Source organism: Triticum urartu, chromosome 3 (genome assembly GCF_003073215.2).
Source record: "Triticum urartu cultivar G1812 chromosome 3, Tu2.1, whole genome shotgun sequence".
NCBI lineage: Eukaryota > Viridiplantae > Streptophyta > Magnoliopsida > Poales > Poaceae > Triticum > Triticum urartu.
In genome coordinates, this window is record NC_053024.1 from 79884701 (window position 1) to 79893475 (window position 8775).

An 8775-nucleotide genomic window follows, 5' to 3' on the forward strand; every position below is an offset into this window, starting at 1 on the left:
TCATGCATGTACATCCATAACAAATTTATGAAAGAATCAAGATAGTCATACATGTGCTGTCGTAGAAGTGTTCCATGACATTACCAAAATTATCATCACGGAAGTGCCCACTTCCATGACGATAAATCGCACGTCACAGAAGTGCTTTCATCAAGGGTGACCGACACGTGGCATCCACTGTAACGGAATGCCGTTAGGCTATCGGGTCGGGTTTTGGATCCGATAACCCGTTAACAGCCCCGACCAATGGGGATTTTCCATGTGTAAAATCATCATTGGTGGAGGAAACACGTGTCGGCTCATCATCGGGACAGATGTCATCCACTCATTGGATAGAAGGCGCCTATAACACGTTGACACGTGGCACGACCCAACAGAGGCCCATTCCTGTGAAAAGGTCGGCCCATTTGACTTGGTCAAAAGGTGGCGGGCCAGCCCATGGAAAGCCTGTTAACGGCCTGTTCGCATATAGCCTATTTACAGCCCGCTAATCCAAGGCCCGTTACGCCCTATCCGAATTAGGCCCAGTAGCGTCATCTATGCCATCCAATATGATTCTAGCCCATTTTCACTTCTGGCCCATGTATGGCCCATGACGTCTTTCGGCCCATATGAGGCCCTAGGTAACTCTTGGCCTATTAACGGCCCGTGGTGAAACTGGCCCGTAATGAACAGTGTATCACTTTACACCCATTAACGGCCCGTGGTGAAACTGGCCCGTAATGAACAGTGTATCACTTTATACCCATTAACGGCCCGTTATTCCGTTAGGCCGTCTCCAGCCCATGTTATCTTTCTGCCTTCTCAGAGCCCATTTATTCTTGGGCTCATTTCCAGCATTCGTTTACTTACGGCCCGTTACTGTCATTTTCTGCTTGTGGGCCAAATTCAGCCCGTGGTTACAGTCGGCCCGTTTGTGGTCCGTTAATACTTTGGGCCGTTTTCATAGCGTCATCAAATACGGCCTATTAACGATGGCCCGTTATGGTCGGCCCATGAACGAACGATTCCAACTCTAGCCCGTTTACGGCCAGAATGCGGTCTGTTTGGCCCGTATAAGGCCCATTGATGATACGGCCCATATAAGGCCCATTGATGATACGGCCCGTAGAAGGCCCATTGTTTCTACGGCCCGTAGAAGGCCCACTATTTCTACGGCCCGTAGAAGGCCCACTATTTCTACGGCCCGTAGAAGGCCCACTGTTTATACGGCCCGTAGAAGGCCCACTGTTTCTATGGCCCGTAGGAGGCCCAGTGTCACTACAGTAAATATTAGCCCATGGTTATTGTGGCCTAGTTGTAAAAAATAGGTTATTGGAGCCACTAGAAAACCGCAAAAAAAGAACTGCACTGACTACAAGCAAACAAATAAACAAGACACCAAGGACATAAATAAGCAAGCAACTTACACCAGGCTATCACGGCTATTACACATATTACATCCACTGGGCATCAAAGTTCGCCACCAGTGCAAATATAGGGAACACAGCAACATATAAACGCCGTAGCAAAACAAGTCCAAAACTGAAACCACTTCAGAAGAGCTCAAGAAACAGTATCCTGGGTACCCATAATGCTGGCAAGATGCTTAGCAAGCTTATTAACTTTCTCTTGTTTGGCGCGTAAGTCCTCCAGCGCTTGTTGTTGCACCAGAAAGTATGCATCTGAATTCTGCAGGGACTTCCTCAGTCCTTCGGCTTCCTGTCGCATAACATCTAATCAATGTCTTTCAACTTAAAGTTGAGAGTCAAGAAGCCGAACTGATTCAGGCAATGAGTTCGAAGAGCTGGTGCCAGCAGTGGTAGCCAGTAACTCGAACACTACATCAAGACAGGACTTTGGGGTTGTCTCAGTGTCTTCAATATAGTTTTTATCGGCTTTCTTGGAGACCAACAGGGATGTCTCACTATCTTGAACCTTATCTGCATTACTTCCTTTACCATTGCATAACAGGGTACTCTTCTCCAATATTTTATCCGCGTTCTAAAAGAGAAACAAACAAACACATCTCAGGTTTACAATGTAGTATATGAAACTCGTTTTGGTAAACCAGTTCAGTAGTAAGGTGGACAGGATAACAGCATGAAACAAACATATATCTATGTAGTATGGTCACTGTATGGTCAATATCATTCTAGTTTATGGTGCCAAATCAAGATAGATACAGTTCGAATCATATCTATTTAAGACAAAGCAGCATAGACAGAATATAAGTGTGGGAAACTACACAGCAATAACAACACTTGTAATGTGCATGGCATCAGAACATAATTGTTTATTCAATTGAAACTAAAATCAACATAGAGCAAGTTACAACAGCAAACAGCCAAACACGTTGAAGAAACAGGTTTAAAACATACCTGTTGCGCCATTGGAGTTTCAATTGCATCCTTCAAATTTGAAATTAGTTGGTATCAGTAAATACAGTGATGCAAGAGAAAAGTAGTATGAACCATAGCTACGGAACCTGACCTGAGAACAATTCTTCTTCTGCTTTAAGCATTGACTTCAGGTTTGGAGTGGTGGTCCTCGTGATTTGGGCACTGTAGTTTCCTTACTAACTGCTCGTGTTTGGGTGCTCTACGGTGGAGACGGTGCTGTGTCAACGGGAACTGGGTGTCTATCTGCTGGGGTTGGGGTTAGAAGGGGTGTAGCTGGTTCTCTGTCCAACTGGGTAGGGGTACAATGTGCATGAGTGTGGGTTATGTGTGGTGGGGCTGGTTCTTGGGCAAGTACAACCGTGGTTCTATCTGCATCGACAGGTAGCATGATCTTTTCTGAAGACCGTGTTTTTACTCCCACAGATACTGCCATCACTCCCTCCAATTGAAATGGCTGATAAACAAGAAAAGTAATTGAATGTTCAGACATTGTAAGATAGACAGGTGCAATGGATAGTAGGGAAGAAAACAGGGCATGAAATAATTCACACTTATGTTGTCTAAGCAAACAGAATAGGAGGACATAATTTCACATATATGATGGCTAATTAAACATGATAGCATGACACAATTTCACATGTATGATGGCTAACTAAACAGGATAGAATGACATACTTCAAAATATGATGACTATGTAAACAGGATGACATGATATAACTATATGATGTGTCTATTAAAGTGGTTGGCATGCCATAAATCACAAACATGTCGTCGATGGAAACATGATGGCATGATATAATTCACGGATAGAATGACATAATTTAAATATGATGACTATGTAAACAGGATGAGATGATATAACTATATTATGTCTTTAGAAAATGGGTTGGCATGCCATAATTCAGATATATGCTCTCTATGTAAACATCATGGCATGACATAATTCAAATATATGATTTATATACTAAGGAATTGAGCAGAGGGCAATCGCATATATGATCTGTCAACTAAGGAAATGGCATTCAATATTGGGTATATGATGTAAAAACTAAGCATTGCAGTACAACATATGCATTATATGAGTAATATAACCCTGTCAAGTTTGAGCATACACCTCAAGGGGATAATAGGACTGGTCATCTGCCTCTGAATCCTCCTCTGAAGAGCTATCTGTAACTAGCAAGATATCTGCTTCAGCAGGTAGCATTGTCTGCTCTAAAGACCTTGTTTTCACTCCAGATATCTCCATCACCAATTCAAATGGCTGATGCATAGGAAGAGCAGTTGAATATACAAACAATATCGGCAAAATCAATGAGAAATACAAAAAAAGGACGGCATAATATAATTCACATATATGATGCTTGCCTAAACAGCATGGCATTGCATAATTCACATACATAATGCCTTGCAACAAGATAACATTGCATAATTCACATATATAATGTCTTGAAACAAGATGGCATTGCATAATTCACATATATGGTAATTATACACTAAACAGGTGGCATTCAGAAAAAGCATGTCTAAACTAAGCAAATGACATAGCAATGCAAGATACCATATGCACAATATGAGCAACATAACCCTGCCAAGTTAGGGCATGCACCTCGGGGGGGGATATGACTGGTCATCTGTCTCTGAATCCTCCTCTGAGGAGCTATCGGTAACCAGCAAGACATGCGCTTCGTCAGATAGCATTGTCTGCTCTGAAGACCTTGTTTCCACTCCAGATTTTTCCATGACCCTGCCATATGGCTGATGCACAGGAAGAGTAATTGAATGTACTAAAATTGCTGACAAATTTAACATGTAATAAAAATATGATGCATGATATAATTCACATATAAGATGATTGGCTAACCAGGGTGGCATTGCAAAATTCACATATATGATGCATGGCTAGACAAGATGGCATTGCATGATTCACATATACGATAAAGAAACTAAACAGATGGCATTGACACAAAGCATGTCTAAACTAAGCAGATGACATGTTTAATGTATACAGTAAGCAATGCAAGGCACCATATGCATGATATTACCAACATCAGCATGCCAAGCTAGAGCGAAGACCTCATGGGGTAAATAGGAGTGGTCTTCTCCTTCTGAATCCCCCTCATAACAGTTATCTTCCTCTTGATTACGATCCGAAATGGGTGGAGGGGGGGTTGCCTTTGCGCCCACCATGGAACGACGTCTGCATGAAATTTTATTGCCAGACAAGGCTCGTGTCTTTTTCTCTACATGATCAGTTCCATTGTGTACAATAACTGGCATGCATAGGAATAAAACACGGTGAGATTATGTAAGGAGTGCATGCACAAATCCAGAGTGATGGTAGCAAACTATGGATAGACCCAAAACCAATGATAGCAGGCAGATAATAGCTTTAGTTAAAAAATACAGATAATGGCTCCTTTAATGTTTGTTTGCACCCAACATGAAACTCATAGTAGACACCGGAGATTAACCAGATAGTAGACAGATAGTACTCATTGCTGCCCCAATATGTACCCCACAACATTTAAAAACTCAAGTTTCAGCATTAGTTTGGACCTGACTCGGAGTCTAATAGGTGAACACGATGATAATGTAGCATGTCATCATATTAAGCGACGCATAATGTAAGCAGACACGAAAGAGTGCGACCTCTCTTGCGGACCCGTGTAGTCCTCAAGGACATCTGCTCAGTTGATGATGGTAATGCAGTTGCCGTGGCTGCCGGCGGCGGGGAAGAAGATCTGAGGCAGCGAAAGACATTCTAGAGAGCGGATCCCTGCTGTGGTGAACCCTTCCGTCATTGGAGCAGCTGAGCTGGGATGCAACACAGTGCCGCAGGAGCAGGACAAACCACACAAGGTTTTCATTGACACATATCTGTAACAAAAGTAATTGAGTAAGGGCTTGTTTGAATTTGAGGATTCTAACAAAGCGGGGATAGGAAATAGACAGGAATAGGATAGGAATTCATGTGCAAAACAGAGAATTTAAAAACACAGGATTTCTACCAATCTGGGTGTTTGATTCACAACAATTGGAAGATCACAGGATGCAAAAAAAGCATGGTGAGATTAAGTCAAACCACAAGAAAATGTACGGTTATAATGCTATAATGCTACTATCTCTTAGTCTTCTGCTTGATGAATAGGAATATGAAAAGGAGGAGAAGTGGAAACTAGAATTCCTATGGTTTTTCTTTCAAGGACACACTAAAGGAACAGATCCTACAGTTTTCCTTTGCTCCATTCCTTTTGCACCAAATTCATGAAAAGTAGTACCATAGGAAACTTTCCAGTTCCGATGTTTTTCATTCACTTTTCCTTTCAAGCACTGGCGATTCTAGTAGGCAGGCTTGAGCAAGGAAAATCCTACACTAAAAATGTTTTTGTGCTACTTCTATTACTTTGGACCCAGGCCACTGCCATACTAGCTCAACTCCCGGGCCCATCGACAAATGCACATCTCAAACGCGCAGAGATAAATAATGATGGCGTTCAAGAGAGTCCATCACGGATAGCTAAGTTGCCTGGTACCTCACTGCTTGTCATATAGTAGGATAAAATAATCATATTTCCCGTTACTACAAGTGCTCAGTGGACAATATATATAACATGTAGAGTAAAAAAGAGATGCAACAAGTGTACAACCTCTTTGGCGAAGCCATGTCGATCTCAGCGTGATTGGGTTGGCCGGTGAGGATGCTCCGGCTGACTTGGCTGTCGAAGGAGGGGAAGAAGATCTTAGGCGTCTGTAGATGGAGCCCGAGGTACTGCTCCGCTGTGATGGAGGGTTTCGTCGTTGGAGCAGCTCCGGTGAGTTGTACAACGCCGAGGCTGAAGCAGGACAAGAGAGACAATGAACAACATTAACCTGAGTGGAATTCTAATAGCATCTCCAATACATGACGTAAAATACATAACCACAAAGTGCTAGATGTAAAATACATCAGCCGCTCATCTCTGAACTTAACTGTCGAAACTGAATTTAACTATCGAAACTGAACTTAACTATCGAAACTGAACTTAACTATCGAAACTGACTTTTGCTGTCGAAACTGAATTTTGCTGTCGAAACTGAACGCACTAGCGAGGTGAGGCTACACGTCGGTCAACTGACTTTTCATCTCTGGTCAACCGATTTTGCAGCCGCTGGATACGAAATCAAGGGCCTGCGGTTCATCTTCGACCTCCACCCCCTTGAGCCGGCCAAACAGTAGCCCCCCGCCGCCCGTGGCCGGTGGAGCAACACCCCGCCCGCCCCGAAAACACTCCCCACTGCCGGTCCGCCGCAGCCCCGGCCATCCCTCTAGGCCCCCCCCATGCCGATCTTTTTCACCGGCGATCCCCACGTCACCGCCCCGCCCCGCCACCGCCGGCGACCACCGCCCCCATCCTGAACCCTAGATAGATAGTGGGGTACCTCTCCGGCGAGCCCCCCTCCTCTCTGCGGCTCGTTCTTCCTTCACCCCTGCGGCATCGGAGTGAAGTGTAGCTAAATCGGAGCAGCATCGCACGCAAGAGCAAGAGCGAGAGCAGCAGCGCGAGCAAGAGCAATAGCAAGAGTAGACCAGACAGGGGACTGAGAGCAAGAGCTAAAGCAGCAGCAAGTCCTACTGATGTGGACGCGCCGCCGAGGGAGCGACACCGTGGAGGAAGTGGCCGGCGACGCCGCCGTGGATGGAGTCGCGCCGTGTCGGCTCGGGACCGAGCGCCGGCAGCACCGTGAGATCAAATCAAGAAGAAAATGCGGCGATTGGTGTACAACCTCTTTGGTGGCGTCGATTAGGCCAAAGCTTCATCCGAGGAAACGGTGATGATGATGCTCTTCCGGTGGTGCAGGTGAAGACGGCGGTGTGGGAATGGAGGTGGCGTGAAAGACGAGGGGAACATCGGGGTAGCTCCTTGGATGTTGAGGAAGGGGTGGCTGAACCGGCGGGACGATGAGATCGATGATGGATCCTCATCTGGTACGGTGGATGAGGGGCGTCGAGGTGTTGCTATGGATGACGTCATCGGGGAAGAGGCTCCGGCTGGGTGGCGGGTGGAGCAGGGTGTGGGGTTTCTTCGTGGGTTTTCGCGGCCTCGGTGTACGAATGGGTGGGCGGATGGGATGGCAGTGGGGAACCATGGCTTAGAGACGTGCTTGTCCGAAATGTGGGGTAAGTTACAAAACTACCCCCACCGATTTGAGGTGGTTCTTTCAGTTCAGGGGTACCACGGGCATTTCGCATGTCGGGATTTCACAGGAGGGGGGAGTTTTCACGCGTGTTGTAATTTCGGAGTAGCAAGGCGCGGGTTGAGATGGAGGGAGTTCTCGGAGCACAATGAGACAAAGATATATCTTAAATATTTCGGGCTAACAAGGCGCGGGTTGAAGAGGCGGGAGTTTCGCATCACGATAGACAGAGACGCTAGCTTGAATTTTCGGCATAACAAGGCGCGGCCTGAAATTTCAGAAGAACAAGCTTAACGTGTACCAAAAAAAGACAATTTTCACCTCAACAAGCACAACACACACACACAAACACCATTTAGACTAGAGTAAGGTACACGTGCATTGCACGCATGAGATTTGGCAACCAAATTATGAATAAATACCACATTATAGCATGCCAGCTTTGAGTCATATATGCATGATGTAGATGTTCATTTAATTCTTATAGTTCATTTCATTCAAAATCATCTAGTTTTTATAAGAAAGCTAATCTATTTTAAGATTCATGGAATTGTGTGTCGTAAGACATAAAGTAAAAACAAATAATGGGAAGTACTTAGGTTATAAAAAGGGGAACTACCTAACCGAAAATCACTCTACCTTTCCGCCTCATAAGTGCTTCTTCTTCGTCCGTCGTTGCCATGGCCGGTGAGAAGAGCTCTAGGTCGAGAACTACTCGTAACAAGGGAGCGGCAACCAAGGCTGCGGAAAAAAAGAGAGGGCTAGCCGCCATGCAAAGACCTCAAAAGATCTCTCACGGGCAGGCGATGGCTCCCAGGAGCGCCCTAGCCGCGGAGGCAAACATGCCGAGCCGGCGGAGCTGGAGTCATTATCCCTCGACGGCATGCCTGATGAGCTCAATAAGCAGAAGGAGTTCATCCAAGGCTTGATGGAGTTGCTGAAGGGGAGCCTCGACGACATGCCCGCTGAGCTCAATCAGTAGGGGGAGTTGACCGGCGGCTTGGTGATGCTGCTGAAGAAGAGCATTGCCACAGAGAAGAAGGCGACCGGCGAAATCCTGTGACCTCGGGAGGACAATGCGAAGCTCTGCAACGAGATCAACCTGTTGAAGGAGAAGAACGCCGGCTGGAAGAAGCTGCATGAGAATAGTAGTTCCTCGATGAAGATGGTGCAGGCCCTCGCCATGGAATAGAAGGAAGAGTTGGCGAAGCTCCGC